The 16,888-nt window shown below is 43.8% G+C and overlaps 1 pseudogene; it reads right to left on the bottom strand.

The window, feature by feature from the left end:
- Nucleotides 1-4,096: 4,096 nt before the first annotated feature.
- On the bottom strand, nucleotides 4,097-6,620 carry LOC147238420 (cullin-3 pseudogene; annotated as a pseudogene).
- Nucleotides 6,621-16,888: the final 10,268 nt, after the last annotated feature.

Here is a 16,888-nt window from a genome sequence, read left to right as displayed (position 1 = left end):
TGACGCTATTATTCAGGTTATTATTGCAGTATTATGGTCCATGTCAACAGAACAGCTGAGGCTCCATTTGGAGCTGGTTGGCAGAAACACTTCAACCTCACATTCCTTCCAAGTGAGACTTTTCAAAATAACTTTACAAAGCGCATTAACAGGCAGGACGAGAAGAAAAGAGTGAGAAATGATACAGAAGCTGGTGGAACATTCCGAGCTCAGACCTGGTAAAAGCACATTTATCCAAGGATGTTTAAATCCAAGATGAGGAAGGGTTCCGGTCTCCTGAGGCAGTCGACGCGATGAGTTCAAATTGCAACAATGTTATCTGCTGACCATTTAACAGCTGCAGAATGGAAATGCCAGATATCTGAATTCCAGAAACAGGTATTAATTTTCATCTACACAACGTCCCGTTCGGTACCTGTCCAGGTCAGACAGGTCCATACGAGTTAAATCATCTACTACGAACAGTGGCACAGCACATATTTCATGAAATTCCCAGCAGAGTCAGCTGAGGGATCACGCTGGCGCCGGCTGTGTGAAGAAATTTTAAGATCTCATTTCATGTCGGTCGCATTTGATGACTGTTACACATGTGCCTCTACCAGAACTCTATTCCTACTCCAGTTACACGCCTGCATCCCAGTCATTAAAAAAACAGTTGCAATTCCCATTTTAATGCTGTTATCTTGTCCTATCAGGATAGCGTAGCTCGCTATCTCATGCTAACATGTCTCAAGATAACAAAACATTATCATGAGTTAATAACTGGGAGCCAACAAACGATCTGCGCTTACTTTTCTTTCTTGCTGAAGTTTGTGAACCCTTCTGCTGAAAATATCCAAATTCAGGTAATGAGCCAATTTACTGTGGTTCGCTCAACATCATCCTCGCCACACCACAATAGATGACACTTAAGTTTTGGACCTTTTTATGCACCATTTCTACTTGGAATAATTCCATTATAATCTAGTTAAAATCTCCCGAGTCTACAAACATTGAAATCAGTGACTGTGGGAGAGGGAAATGATAACATCTCTGTTCATCTACTCCTTTTATGCGCTTTTTCCTCCCAATTTAATTCCAATCTTCAGTCTAACTATGCGATGTACCCCGTGGCCTCTTTTCCTTTTTACTCACCAATCATCAAAATTTAATGTGCGCACATGCGTGGCCCACAGTGGGATAGAATGACTGCTCTGCAAGATATTCGTCAAATTAAAGATGAAAAAACAAAACCTTTCCCCTCTTGCAGTAAACATGCCCGAAACATGGCTTTCATTAGCAGTAAGCTATCACTGCTTTAGAAAGACAATCAGCAGCCATTCATGTAATCAGCACTGTGCTCGAGTGTGTGCGTACGCGTGAGCGTCAGAGGGGCGGAGCAACTTCAACCCAGCGTTTACAGGAACCTGCAGGCGATCGAACCTTCTGTCATCTGGCTTGAGTCAAGCCAGTGTATCACAAGTGACGCTGCCTGACAGGCAACCAGCCTTGCATCTGATGCACTCACGTCTGGACGAATGTAGGGTCAGTGTCAGAACAATACCTAACATCAGTGGGATGAAGTGTGTGTGTGTGTGTGTGTGCGCATTTTATGAACTTTCCTAACGCCACCAATATATAATTGACAGTAGCGTGAGCATCCTTTTGACCGTGTGAGTTAAAGGAGTGGAGAGAGTGGAGGAGCAGCTCTGCAGCCACCTTGACCCAGGTTACAACGGCCGCTGCAGACGTGCAACAAAGAGAAAAATCCAAATGATCTTTGGTCACCTCACGGCTTGATTGTTCCGTGTGACGTGAATGTTGCCGCCTTAAATTGATTTTACCAGGTTCTTCCAAACTGTCACATCTAATCTTGCGTAATCCCTGACTTGAGTTTTCATGCAGCTGTTCTTGGTGCCATGACAGATGAACTTTTGCGAGAGACCTCAAATACAAGCGGCTGAAATGGGCTTCCTCAGGAGGGAGACTGGCGTCCCCCCCAGGGAGAAGTTCAGTCCTCCTTGAGGAGTACGAGCAGCATGGAACCAGTTGCGGTGGTTTGGCACCTGCCTGGACAGGTGTTCCGTACATGTTTAGCTGCGAGGAGGCGGAGGGGCAGACCAAGGACCAGGTGGAGGGAGGACCTCTCCACGCTGGTCTGGGAAGGCTTCAGTTAGAGCTGCTCCATGAGGCCAGGGGTTGAGGATCCCTGCTGGACATAACTTTGGATAAGAGGTTGAAGATTGGATGGATGTCCTTGATGATGCCACGCACTCCCCACTTTACTTCATCTCCTGTCTGATACGTTATCGCTTCTACATCCTCGGAGCATCGGCTCAGTTTGTACTATAACTCCACAGCACATCCTGGAAGTACAAATACATTTATGCTCTGTGAACGAATGTTTTCATCCTCTTTGTGTTGCCCAGCGGTCCCTCTTTGGCTTTGTTAGACCGTCAGCGTGTCCGTCCTCTCTGGGGTGAGTCCCATCAGGCCAGTCTGATGTCTCACAAGATGTTCCATGAGCTGGAACATCGGCTGGTCTTCACCTTATTTTTTTCCTTCCTTTTCCCTCTTCTCTTCAGTTTAGACTAATTGACAGCACCTCTTGGGCATTACACAAATAGAGCTTCAATTTACAAGTCCAATACAAGGTGTGGCGCATGAAGAGAAGCCAGGCCGACCTGCTAATGAAGCAAGAAAGGACGAAGAATGTGTTGAATAACTGGATACAAGGTGGTAAGCAGGGGCTGGAAATAGAGCGTCAGGGGGTGCCAGAAGAGTAGAGAGGCCCTTTCACAGTGGAAACAGTGTGTGTGTGTGTGTGTGTGCGCGTGTGTGCGTGCGTGCTGATGTGGTGTTGACTGAAGTCTGTCTTGTGAGGTTCCTCTGTGCACAGGTGATGTAAACGTGATTTAAGGCGGTATCTCGATGCATGTGTGTGTACCACACGACGTAAGGGTGAGCGTGTATAAGAAAGTGGCCTCTGCGGAGAAAAAAAATCCAGCCTGCATAGCCGAGAAGAGAATAATGGTTGAACAGGAAGCCTGGAATGAAGCCGTACAATCACACCACACTTACCTATCAATCCGCCTGTCAAAAAATGGCAGCGTCTGACACACGCGCACACATACATACACTACACATTCACAGTTAGTGACAGAAGGAGATGACTAGCAAGGATGGGGAGATGCTGGGGAGGAAGGAGACAAACACGAGGCCAAATTGCAAAATCACAAAGAGTTTGCGGGTTGACGAGTGTGTATGTGTGTGCCCTACATCATCCCTCCTCCACTATTTTTGTCCAGTTACCATGGCAACCACTATCCTTATGATTATGTGCATGTGTCTGTTGAATTTAAAGTTATGACTTGCCGAAACCGACAGCTCAAAGCTGAGCCTCCCCCCTCAGCTCTGAGCTTTATGGCGACTGAACGAAACTAAAATGACTCTCAAAAAATACACTTGATAATCCCTCCCTCGCCCACGCGGCCAACCCGCCCTACGCCGGGCTTAGATGATCCTTCATAGTTGGGAGAATGTTTATGGCCTCAGTTATGAGAAACAAATTAAGGACACATAGAATGACGAGCTGCTCATTAAGCAAGAAACTACATAGGGTTCCATTATGTAAAGCTCTAATTAAACTACCTTTGTATTGAGGCAGCATCCTGCTGACCTCGCCGCCTCTGAAGACTCCTCAACTCTATCACACGAGCAAGAGCCACTCATTACCACCCTGCCTCCTCGTTGGGCTAATGAGGGCGTGCGAAGAGCTTTTTTGGAAGAGTGATTTAGCTGAAACAACTTGTAGACACTTTCCAAGTGGTCAGGAGCGCCTACAGTGGCCTCCTAGCTAACTTGAACGTTTGAAATCAGTCTGAGCAGATTTATTGCACTTCAGCTAGCTCCGTTTTGGAAAGGCCACAGCAGGGTTGATCCCTCTTGCCTTTTTTTTTTTTTTTTTTTTAAGATCCCCTGACTTTTTCTTGTGTATGATCAACTATTTGTCAAATTTGGAGTCTCACACTTCTCAATTTTAAATTTATTGATTCAACAAAGCAATTACCTGTAAAAAAGTCAAAGAAAGTAACAATTCGGTATTAAAAATGCACAGTTTCAAGCAAATCCATATTTTAATTGGTTTAAAAAAAAAAACAGACAGATTTGTCTTCCTCCTGTTTCTTCTTCCTCTAAACAGTTCCCTCTATGCAACATACGTGTACACTTGATGATCCTCTGGTGTCCTCGCCAGGAATTCTCTCTCTATGAGACTTTCTATGCACCTTTTGATTGCTGAGGGGCTCAGTGGGAAACGTGCCTGGAGCTGCTGGGTCACCTCTGCCACCAGGACATCGTGCTGCATCTTCCTCTTTGACTTCATCACCCGCACAATCGCTGCATCAGTCTCGTGCTTCCTGTTGTCATCCACTCTCAGTCGTGCCTCTTTCCTCTCATGGGATGCTCGTTTAGCAGCAAGTGCTGGTATTTTGACCTTGTGCAGTTTGGAGCTAAATTTATCGTTGACTTTAAACACATGGCCGCTCTCAACCTCCTTGGACTTGGGCTCTTTGGTGAGAACTCTGTGTGGGGGCTTGCCACAGGCCAAGGACTGCAACGTCCGCACCAACTGCTGCTCAGGAATATCGGTCTCCTTCTGGATCTCCTCGTACGTGTACGCCTCTCTGTTGTTGAAGAGCATGAGGACGGTCATCTGGAAGGTGGAGACCTGCAGTATGTGCGTAAAAGTGTTCCAGCCCACCATCTGGAACGAGGCAACAGACCTGTAGAACGTTGCGTTTAGCTCTGCCGTGCCCATGTGGTGCTGCAGCTTGAGCTGCCTCCCCCTGTGTTTGCTCAGGTAAAAGCTTCTGAAAACCCAAAAGGTGTGTCCAGGACAATGGGGGATGATGCAGCTGGGTGTTGCCGACGGCACAGGCCAGGTGCCAGTAGTAATGACTTGAACTTTTAGGTCCATAACATATTCACAGTCGGTTGATTGAGTCAGTATGTGCTGAGCGAACTCCTCTGTGAGGGTGCTGGAGATGTTCATGTCTTTCATCATGCGTTCCAGTTTGAAGGTGAAACTGTAGCCACATTCTGACTTGAGCATAGAGATCATGCTCTTCTCCAGGTCTTCTGAGATGCTCCGGTCGGTGAGCAGTCTGTGGCTCAGATGCTGCTTGTAATACCTTTCAAACACATCCTTCTCATCCATGAACCTGAAAAACACCATCACCTTGTCAAGGATCAACCTCCCCTCCTCCTCCGTCAACCCTCTGACTCCATTCTTGAGCTGATAGTCGATGTAGAGTGACAGGTACTCTGGTGATAGCGGGTTGCTATTGAGGAAGTGCTCAAAGCTGGCAGCTATGGTTTGTTCAAATGTCTTGTTGTTATTGAAGGCCTGGTGGAGGAGATGATCAAATCTGGCCTTCAGGTCTAACAGTCCCTGAATGTAGTCGACCGCGTTCTTGGGATGGCCGTGCTCTAACATGACAGCCTTTCCCTGCTCTCTCAGCACAGCGCTCATGCTCTCACACATAGTTTGCACGCCATTTGACACTCGTCCAAACACCCGGTACATGCACGCCAGCTTCTCTAACTTGCCATTCTTGATCATATGGACAAGGCCGGAGTTCTCCATCTCCACAACCGTTTTCACATGTTTTGAGATAAATTCACTCTCCAAGATCCGAACAAAGGGCTCCTCCGTAGAGGGGTCCAAGTAGTGCTCCACTCGCCGGATCTCCTCATTGATCCGGGCCTCTGCCTTCTTGGTATAGATGTGGGCATCGTTTTCTGCAAGAAACATTTGGCCTTCCACACGGAAGAATTCAGTTGACATATCTAAGAAAGGAGCTTCAAAGTCTTCTTTATATACAGACGGGTTATCCACACCAAGAATGATCAGCATCTGGGTGGCGTTTCTGATGGCCCCCCTGTCTACAACCTGGCCCGTCCTCTCTCGAGCAATCATGTCCAGTAGCGTCGGCTGTAGCTGGTCTTGAAAGTAGCTGTAGTAGGTGTGTCTGAATATGGTGAGGCCCAGGTTGTAAACATTTTCTAACCTTTTTTGCAGAACATACCGATTGTCCATGTATACGAAGATGTCTCTGATCTTAACCATCGCAATTTGATGGTCACTCCAGGCCTTGATCAGTGTTTGTAGAAAGTCAGTGTTCAGAGAGCTGAGGAAATCCTGCTGTACTTTGCTGAGGAGGTGTTGCGTGATGACCTCCCTCAGGCTGGCGTAGAGCCTGTCCCCTTGCTTGTTGTACACCAAAATGTAGACGTGCCTGTACAAGTCCGGAAAGGTCAGATCGCTGTGGTGGGTCCTCAGTATCTGCTGGATCCCGTTCTTTAGCGTGTCCAAGATGTGGTTGACGTAGTCCTCATCCATCATGAGGGGAATGAAGTCTAAGTTGAACATTATGATTGGAAGGGCTGCTGATTTGTTTGCTGTGCTCTTGTTTCAGTGTTTGTTGTGTGAATGTCAGCTTGTGTGCAGTGACTGTGGAGGGTTGTGCTGGAGTCTGATGAGAATGCTCATCGGCGGCGGTGTCAGCCACCGCCAGTACCTGGTAAACATTCACTTATCAGTCGTGTGCAGGTGAATATGCAGTGGAATGTGTCGACATCCTTTATACGCACCCTCCAATGTATGATGTCAGATTCCCATGAGAATAAAAGCCGCCTGAGCACATCATAATGATGTGTGTTCGTATGCACTCTGTCATCACAGATCAGAACTTGTTGATTTGGCCTGAGGAAGCCACTTTCACCATCTGTCCTTTCTGCTCTTGAAATAATTGGAGTAAACAGAAAATCCAGTGAGAATGTGAAGAGACAAAGTGCTAGAATATCCAAAGAATTGCAGACCTGAGAGAGTAGAACAAGGTCATGGTCTGCCCTTCGCAGCAGAGGTTACAGAGGGAGAGACCTGGCCTTCGTAAATGAGTTGCTGCAGCTCAGTTGACTCCCCTAAAGGTAGCGTGGATCCCAATAAAACATACGCTCACTAAATTGTAGAAGAATGCTTTGGGAATTCCACCAACATCATCAGTAAATTAACTTAAAGATCTAAATATCCACAATTAATCCACATTAGAGTAATTAGACCAAACCATGCATCCAGTAAGTCTGAGCGTTTTTTTTTTTTATCCATCAGCCTAATTACATTTGAGCTACTTGTGCCTTTCACGACCAGCAGCCTGCAGGAGAGTGTTACTGCTGACATACAGTATCCAATGAGATTTATCCCCTTACTGCCGGGGACTTCTCAAGCTAAATTAGCAGCAAATAGCTGCTGTCTCTGCTCGTTTTTGTCACAACAATGAAGCATGTAATTGTTCTGTACACATGCACGAAGGCCAACTGCAATATTTGCCCTGCAAACACGTCTCTCTCCAGTCTTTCATGCATGCTGGCGTATTTATTCAGGGCACTCTTGTCCTCAGAGCGGGCAGGTTGTGTGACAGCATGGCGTGTTGGACGTGGTCGTGAACTTCACAGCGCTGTTTCAAACATGGATTATTTCGTGAACTTAACCGAGAGCGTGTGGCAGTTTGTTTTTTCTTCAACAAAAAAGATCTGTAAAAGGGAACGACAGGTGAAGCCTGTTGTGACGGATTGCGAGGTGGGTTTTGGGTTAGGCTGCTGCGGCAGGAAGAACCACCTCGGCATGTGCTGGTAAGCCTTCCTTTGAGTATGAAGCGTGTCCATAAGAGTAGTAGCAATTATGAGAGCTATCAGTTTTAATAATTTCGGGGTTTGTGTTTCTTCACAGGTTTGATGTTGATTATTTCGAATCGGGGAAAGTGTAGCCAATCAACACTTAAAGTATGAAATCAAATCTCGGTCAAAATTCCTAAAATTACAAAGTCCACACGTCCCCATCGTGTCTGAGGTCTAAATATCCTGCACCCTTCCTTCTTCAAGAAAGAGACAGTGAGAAATGTATGATTTGAGAGTTTTTCCCAGAAACAACAAAAACATATTTCACACTTTGCAATGTGGTGTTTTACTGGCAATCTGATGAAAAAAACCTCACAGGATTATCAGGATTCCAAGCATTTTTTCATGCTTCTTCTCACCTTGCCATTACCTGTTGTGGTATAGGGAGTGCAGGCTGGCAGCCGTGGAGGGTAGCTCCGCGTTCATTTCCATAAGGACCTTTTGTCCTTAATTTCCGTGATCTGAATGCGTCAGTCTCCACTTCTTATACGCGTGTGGCCCTCAGCAGTTGGAAGCTCGACACTCTCAGAAATACGTCTTTCATCAGCCCCACCATGCAGAGCTGTTTCTGACAGCAGCTGGAGTGAAAGGGTGAATGTGTAAAGGGGAATAAATGTACACCCTCCAACCTGATACGCTGCTGGTACAAAAATCCCTGATGCTGTGAGACAGGAAACCATGGCAGCAAAATTGCAGGCTCTAGTGATTACACATAGAATAGATTGGTGCTCAAGGTCTCATGTGATCATGTGCTGCAGTCGCTGCCCACAGGAGGCAGCTGAGCACCTACACATCGCCCTCTGGTGGCTGCGCCTGGACAAACACTTGACTGTGTTACCACCATCAGGTTCTACAAAAAAAGCGTGTGAACGAAGAATGTGAGGATTTCAGTCGGGTTTACGGGGTCAGGCTGGTTTGATTTCCTGCAAACTGGTGAAATGTGACCAGCGCTGCTGCTGCTGCTGCTGAGGTGGAAACATGAGAGGAGCGGGAGGGGCAAGATGGCTGCTCCTGCGTTTGGGCAGGAGAACGTTCATGTGACAATGTGAGGAGGGATGACAGTTTGGCCCCCAGTAAACAGCTTGACAAAGCGGCAGCATTTAGGACATGACGCTAGTGGGAGCTGAAAAACACAGACAAGCCACTATATTTCTAAATATTCAGCACTCTGACGTGCACAAAGCTTTCAGTTTCACCAAGATTCCATTTTCTTGTACTGTGCTCAAACATCAAATGCAACAAGTGCAATATTACCTGCTGCACACCTCCCTGGAAATGTAATTGCACGTCCCGGTGACGCACACGCCTCCAGCGTTGACCGTCGGATTTCATTTGACACATTCCTGGCTCATTTCCATCTCGCTCTCTTCCCTGAGCTCTTGTCAGCATTGCAGTTATTTCAACGTAACTAGGTTGTTTTCTTTAATTCAGTTCATTCCAAATTGATCTGCTCTGTTTCACTCGCCATTCGACAAAGGTTCCCTAAGAAACTCAACGCAGAGGCGTAGAAGGCCTGCAGCCACCTAGTGTTGCATCTGTGCAACTGCAGCGTTGTTGCTCTCACCGGGAACTGAGGTCGACTGTCAGAATGAGAAATCTGCCTTTAGGGAGTTCAGAGACAAAAGTTTGCCCAGATTCATAATTCTCCAACAAAGATGATATTTTTTTAAAAAAACAAAAACAAAAAAAAATTAGTTTTTTTTTTTTTTTGTCCTACCCCGATTTCAGTTTTCAGTTTCTTCTTTACAGTGACGGCTTGTCAGGCGCTAAAGACACCTGAGAGTACGAGATGCAAATGAACAAAAACGAATCAAATAGAAGGAGGAAGGCAACAAATCAGACATTGACAAGAATTACTCACACAGAAGTGAAACATTTCAAGTATCAGGAACATCGTCCAGCCCTGAAGAGCAGTGATTTGAAAACCTGTGTCCAGTTTTTTGTGTATTTTAGCAACAAGAGCAGCAGACTGGAATGAGATCGGCCCAAAAGACGAGTGTGTCTTTCACTCGGCCACTAACATCTCCTGCAATAGCCGACAGTGAAACACGGAGGCGAGTCTCCAGGGACAGTTTGATAGGTAACAATTAGCTGGAGAAAACAGGCCTGGCAGCAGGTCGCACCAGGCGTCCCAGAAGAATGAAAAGTACCGCGTTGACATCGTTTTCAGTCCGAAATTAAAAGTAACCTCAAACTGTAACTGCAGTATAACAGATACCTGAAAGGAGACGAGTGTCAGATGACTGGTAATTGAAGAAGGAAGTCACAATTATTTATCATTTTGATGATCATTTCTGTCTTTCAGCAGAAGCAGTTATTTTGTAAGTATCTAAAATGAGATGCAGTGATCGTATTTTTAACCTCCAGTATTTCGTGACGGAAAGTAGGTCATGAAAACTACATCAGATCTCTAGCTCCATCGGGTACCTCACACGCGTTAGATACTCCCATCACCCCGCCTTCAGCAGTATTTCTACTGTCTTTTCCTGAGTATCCAGTATTACTGCGTGCAGGCTCTGATATCCTTGGCTTGTCTTGGTTTTCTCTGATTACAGCATGGGGGACATCTTTGTTCCAGGGTAAATTTGCTGTAAGCCAGTCTTATCAGACCACTGGCCTTTTTTTCTTTCTCTGGCTCAAAAGGGTTTGATGTAATGTGACTGTGTGAGAACGCATCGCACATCAGATTGGCACGTAACAGACTCAGAGCCTGAGGTCCGTACTTTTTCAAACAGGGAGGCTGGAAATAGCACAGACACGATGGGGATGGAGTTCTCCAGGAGAGCTCCCGTTGGTGGTGCCGCCACGACACCATCAGACAGCACCACTGACACACAGGAGGGTTCAGGGGGTTCGAATCTGAGATTCCGTCTTTGATATTAAAATTTAGGATTTATTGTATTTGGAATCGACCTGTCCAGGGTGAACCCGCCGCTCGCCCGTAGCCGCTGGGATGGGCTCCAGCCCCCCCGCGAAGCGGAAGACGATGGATGGATGGATGGATTTGGAATTTATAGAATTGAAATATAAAAATATGTATAATCCTTCAAATATCACTCACGTGCTAAAACTCATAGATAGACATTAACAGATATGACCATGCCAGCAAACAGAATAATTTTTTTTAAAACATTAAATGCCTAACAACTGCAGCTGGATTCCAAACTAATAACCCAAATATTAATGCTAACATATTCAGTGGTTTGTTTATTTATTCAGGCAATCAGAACCTTGGATTCAGGCTTCGATCTTGGATTTGATGGTTTGTTGAACTCTGCATTTGTGAGTTTTTGATCTCCTGAGAATGAACTGCCTGAGTATGAATGCTTAATTCTATTTATATATATATATAATATATATATAAATAGACGTGTGTGTGTGTATAAATGTATATATATAAAATTATTGTATTATTTAAGTTACTTGGGATCATTAAACTAAGGCAAAAATGACTCATTGTTAGCAAAATGCATCAAAAATATGAAATGCACAATAAAGGCAATTATTTACCTCAAACAACAGCACTTGTGGTCACATTAATAGAAAATAATAATAGATTCTTGCAATCAATCATCACACAATGCACAAAGTTACCAACATGAACCTGTCGAGCTTTTCTTTGTCGATATTTTTCATAATTACATCTCCAAACAGGCTAGCAAGCGCGTCACAGCTCTATTCTTCTCTCCTGAGGTGTTTTTATTCCAAATGAAGGAGCGAATAAAGGAAGGAAGAAGACGACATTGTCTAAGAACGCTTGTGTGTGTTGTTCTTCCCATGAACTGTAGTTGACATGGGAGATTTACAGTAAACACCAGACGCATTCTGACAGTCGAGACAGCCCATAAAGAACCAGCGTAGAAGTCACAAAACACCGATGTTTCATAGCGATGTGGTCACATTTCCATCTCTGCTTCTAGATCATTGTATGAAAGGAATCCACCAATTAAAAACAATCTCCAATTTTTGGCATCATATTTCACGCAGAAGAGCTTGAATGAGGACTAAGAAACGCTTTCAGCAACAGGTCGCAGGTGGCAGGAGGCGCCAGGCTGTGAATGGAAGTAAACACCAAGTGAAAACATTCATTTATCCTTCGTTATCATGGTATTTAAGGCACCTGGTGACCAGATATATATATTTATCCTTACAATTACATCATTCCCCTCGGCCTGCCGTAACGTGCGCCGGCTGCTGTCTCTCCCCAAGGCGACGTCGATTGCTCTCTCTCTTGTTTGTCTGGTGTCTGTAATCAATTTCAGTCAGAAAATTAATAGCTAAAGAGCTGACAATTGCCTTGATTGAGTCAGATAAAAAAGCCCCCAAAACAATTATTATCCTTGCAACTTTTACCAACTAATAAACATCTGAAACACTCGGCTTCAGGGTTAGAATGAAGTTTAATCACATTTTGTGCACACGGAGTTTGTTCTCTCTTTTTTTAAATTTATTTTGTCTCGCTGCCAGACTAAATTGTTTCACTTCAAAGGCAGCTGAGCAGAGTAAAATGGAAAGAGACAGAAAGAACATCATTTTCGGCCCTCATTATCATTGATAAGATGTTCTCTTTTGGGGAATAGAAGATCCGGACGAGTGAGAGTCTGATTTGATTTCTGAAATGAGCAGAAAATAAGAACATCTGATGCTCGGCTCGATATTTATAGACTAGGCCAAACTTTGAAGAGTTTTTGTCGAGAAAAAAAAGAGGTTCAGAGGTGTTAAGATGGCAAACAGTCATTAAAGCTGAAAATCTTCAACAAGATCGGGGTTTTTCTCTTGGCACAGGAAAGGACCTACGAGAACATTTCTGATCCTGATCAAGTTTGTTTGTTAGGCAATTAAAAAAAAAGAAAAAAAGATTAGCATATGTACAATATTTTTGGAGATAGAGAGAAACGTACATTTCTTTTAAAATAAAAACTTAGAAGCAAATGTTCTAAATTGAGTCTTTCACACAAACTGTGTGAGAGGAGCAACACAAAATCAAATACAACAAAACCAGCATTCCGAGACGGTAGGTCCCCCCCCCAAGCCTTCACCATCAGCTGGAGGACAAACCTCTTCCACAGCTGGAAAGCAAAATAACAGGTCCACCACTAGGTGGCACTACAATGAAGGAAAACCCATGTTTGCCCCTAAACCCACCACCTAAAACCTTTTCCCAGAGCTCAGCCTGGTGACGTAGGCCACGCCCACATCGGCTCGTCTTTTGCAGTAATTGCTAATAACGCAAACTGTATTTTTTATGAACTCCCACTGATCCTCCTGCTTCACAAACATAAACTGAGTCAGCATGCAGTTCGTTAATGTTGAGATGTGGTTTATCGTCAGCTGGGCGCGTTTCACACCGGACGACGCTGGAAGTCGAGTTCATATCACGCAGATGTTAGTGAACGTGAAGAAAGTGAAAAAGAACAATGTGGAACCAAACGTTGGGCTTAAAAACATCAGTGTCACATAGTGTGGACAGGAACAGCTGGATGGTGAGTTGAGCAGATGTTGGTTTTGTCTGATATTGAATAAATTATCATGAGGTGTTTGGATTTTGGCAAATGGACTTAAAGCTGACAAAATATGTCTGACCTTTGACCCCAGGCCACAACAGCGCCCATAAACAGTAAATATCAGCGTCCAGCAGTGAGAGGAAGTGACATTTACACCTTTTCTGTTTTCGTTTTACGCAAAGTACATTACAAGTTTAGGATTAGCGTCCGAGTGGGAGAGGTGCAACGGAACAGTGCTCGACTGTTCAGAGTAAAGCAGTGCAGCACCACACCAGTGAGCAGCACAGACTTCCACCCACAGTGTCCATGGCAACCGGAGCCGTGGAGGCCGGGGTAAAGGAGGGTCAGCCACTGCAGAGTTTCTCCATCACATCCTTGCTGACACTGCTGGTTCTCCATTCTACGTGTTATCTAGTTGACAGACAGTTTTGATGAGAAGGAAGAGCAAGTGCAGAACCGTGTCTGAGGATGTCCTCCCCCCAACCCCAGACACTGGGCCACTCACACGCGGGGTGGAACCAGGTCACGTGTCCCCGGGTTCTGGTCCACTCCTGAGACGGATGAAGCAGGACTAAGCTCCAAGAAACCTCTTTTTTCTTTTCTTTTCTTCTTTTTCAGCAAATCGAAGAATATAATTGTCTGAAACCATGCACTTGAAATTATACGTCGTTTTTTTTATTTGTTTGGCGTTTGAATCCAGTGTGAGACACAAAATTGTTAGTTACCAAGAAGATATTCTTAGAAGATTGGTCTTCTCTGTGCAAGTTTTCGAACTTTGAATTATGCAGTTTTTGGTACTTTTTATGACTTGAAATTATTTAATCTTTCATCATTTTTTTGCGCAATCATGCACATTTTCATGCTTGAAATGATGCAGTTTTTCGTCCTTTATTGAACGTGACATCATGCAGGTTTTCCAACTATTTCATACGTTAACTAATGCAGTATTTCTTCCTGTGGTCTTTGCTTTGTTTGTGGACCCCTGGCTTTCATTGCATTAGCAAGTACGACTGCTTGGGGAACGAGCCCACATGTTGGCTCCCTCAGACGTTTTGGAGATGATGATCTTTCCAGAGAGATCCGATGCAGGAAGATTGCTGTGTTTGCTTTCTTCTGCTCTGAATTGGCTGCAATTTTCTCCCAGGTCTTTTTCAGTTTCTGAAATCTCAGCAAAAAAAAAAAAAAAATTCAAACAAACAAGAAATATCATATCATATATCAGACGTCTCTGCATCTAAACCGCTGTGCACGGACGAGTCCCAGATGCTCTTCAGAGCAAACTGAGTAACTCTTCTGTTACTCACAGAAATACTGAGCTTCATCCTCATTAAAAACATGTCCCCATCGTAAAGAAAACAAATAAATAAACGGGAAGTCGGCTGACTATCACTGGGGTTCATTGGATGACGAGTCACGGAACATCTGGTCTGACTCGGGACCAACTCAGTAGCCGCGAGTGTGTGAGGGTCTTTATGGGTCTGCTCTAATGGCCCTGAATTCATGTTGTTTATAAAAAGCCACGTACACACAAGCCAGCGACCTTCTGTCAGGAGCTGTAACGACACCACCCAACACACACACACACACACGCTCACACACACAACTCTGTGAGGAGCTTTTCCTGCATGTGAAATGTTGCCTTTAAAAAGCAGGTTTTGAGATATAATATGAACGCATACGTTTTGCATGAATCACATTCAGTTGCATATATTTCAGAATCTTTGTTTAGCGTTTTTCTCTGTCTTCTTTCCCAAACAGTCCCTGGTAACATGAACCGATTATTGTCTTGAACCAGTCAGACCCCTGGTCCTGGAACTCCCTGGGAGATGCGCTGTGGTGCCAGCACAGCTCAGGATATCAATCCACCCCACACACCGGAAACCAATCGTCTCAGACATGAATGGGAGTTCTGTGAATCTGTGCTCCATCGCTGGTCCTCACAGACCAGAAGTCTGTCTCAGTAAACTGAAATAGATTTATGACCGTACGATGGTGCACGTACAGAAAAATGAATGTTCAGGCTCAGGATAGAAGGAAATTTCAATGCAAATGAATTCTGCTTCACAATATTAAATTCAGTTTCAAGTTTCTTGCAGTGCAGTTGCAAATAAATTTAATTTCAAATTCTTCTATTCAAATCCAGTTTTTTTTTTAATGCAGTTATTCGTGCTTCTTCGTTCAAATTCAGGTAAAAAAAAATCATTCAGTTTCAGTTTCTACGCGCATAACTTTCAGCTGAGACCCCGCCCCTAAAACCACGTTTCCACCTTCAGACAGCTCTTGGAAGCGATGAGGATTGGCTCAACTTCCCAAAAGATGACCTCACTCTGTTGGTTAAAAACTTGTTCCTGTCCTCATTCTGCTGTAAGTGCTAGAGCGCACACACGCACACACACACGCACACACACACACACACACACACACACACACACGCACGCACGCACGCAAACAAGTGCCATCATTTCCAGTGAGCTGCGCTAATCTTGCATTTTATGGAGCATGAATGATGTGAAAGGATGTCGTCATATGGTAATAATTCTGCTGCGATTGGAGGACTGACATCATTTCAGCCTGACATTCACTGTAAGAGGACTTTCTAACTGGATGTGATCGTCCGGCTCCTTCTGCGGAGAACTGGATTTGGTGCGTTGGTTCACCACCGTTGGAAGATTTGCAGACCAGCAGCAAAGACTTTTGTTTCCTGAAGATGATGAACATCACCAGTTTAGATCAAGCGACTGATAAGAGATTGAAGTGATGAGAAATCAAGAGTTGCAGCAGTAATGTAGCTGTTCATGAGCCTCGGGCTGTAAATGCTCTCCAAACATACACATGTTTACATGCATGTTTACATGCTCATATATGTGTGTGTGGACACGTGTATACAAATATACGTGTAATATAATACGTAGATGCATTTTAACGTATACCCAACCCAAACATATATTTGTATGTCATAGATTCATCTGTGTGTGTGTATACATGGACATATATACACACACACACACACACACACACACACACACATATATACATATATATAGTTAAATCACAGACACACATGTACAGTATATATACTGTGTATATACTGTATATGTGTGTACATATACATATGTTTGTATATGTGTGTGTGTGTGTGTGTGTGTGTGTGTGTGTATGTTCGGTGTGCATATACATATATGTACTGTACTTTTGCACATATATGTACATATATGTATACACACATATACACATGTGTGTATGTATGTACATTACGTGTGAGTGCACATACATGAAAGTGTGCATATATATACACCTATGGATATACTTATATATTTATATGTGTATGTATATGGGTAAACATGTATATATTATATAAAAAATATAATTGTCACCATATATTAACAAATATATTTATGTACAGCATATTCCCACTAATGTGTATTATACTTGTATACATATATATATATGTATATATATATATATATATATATATATATACACACACACACACACAGCATATTAATGTATACAGTATGTGTTGTGTGTTTGTATGTATACACATATCTAATGTACAAATATAAATATATTTACATTTATGTCTACATGTCCATAAAGACATAAATTGCTAGGTACCTCCTATTGGATAATTACAACAAGTTATTTTACCCAAACTGATGCAATGAGTT

This window comes from Aulostomus chinensis, chromosome 24 (assembly GCF_037954235.1).
Source record: "Aulostomus chinensis isolate RoL2024-O1b breed Wild chromosome 24, RoL_Achi_v1.0, whole genome shotgun sequence".
Lineage (NCBI taxonomy): Eukaryota > Metazoa > Chordata > Actinopteri > Syngnathiformes > Aulostomidae > Aulostomus > Aulostomus chinensis.
Note: the sequence above shows the minus strand (reverse complement) of the source record. Positions and strands in the feature narration are given on the sequence as shown.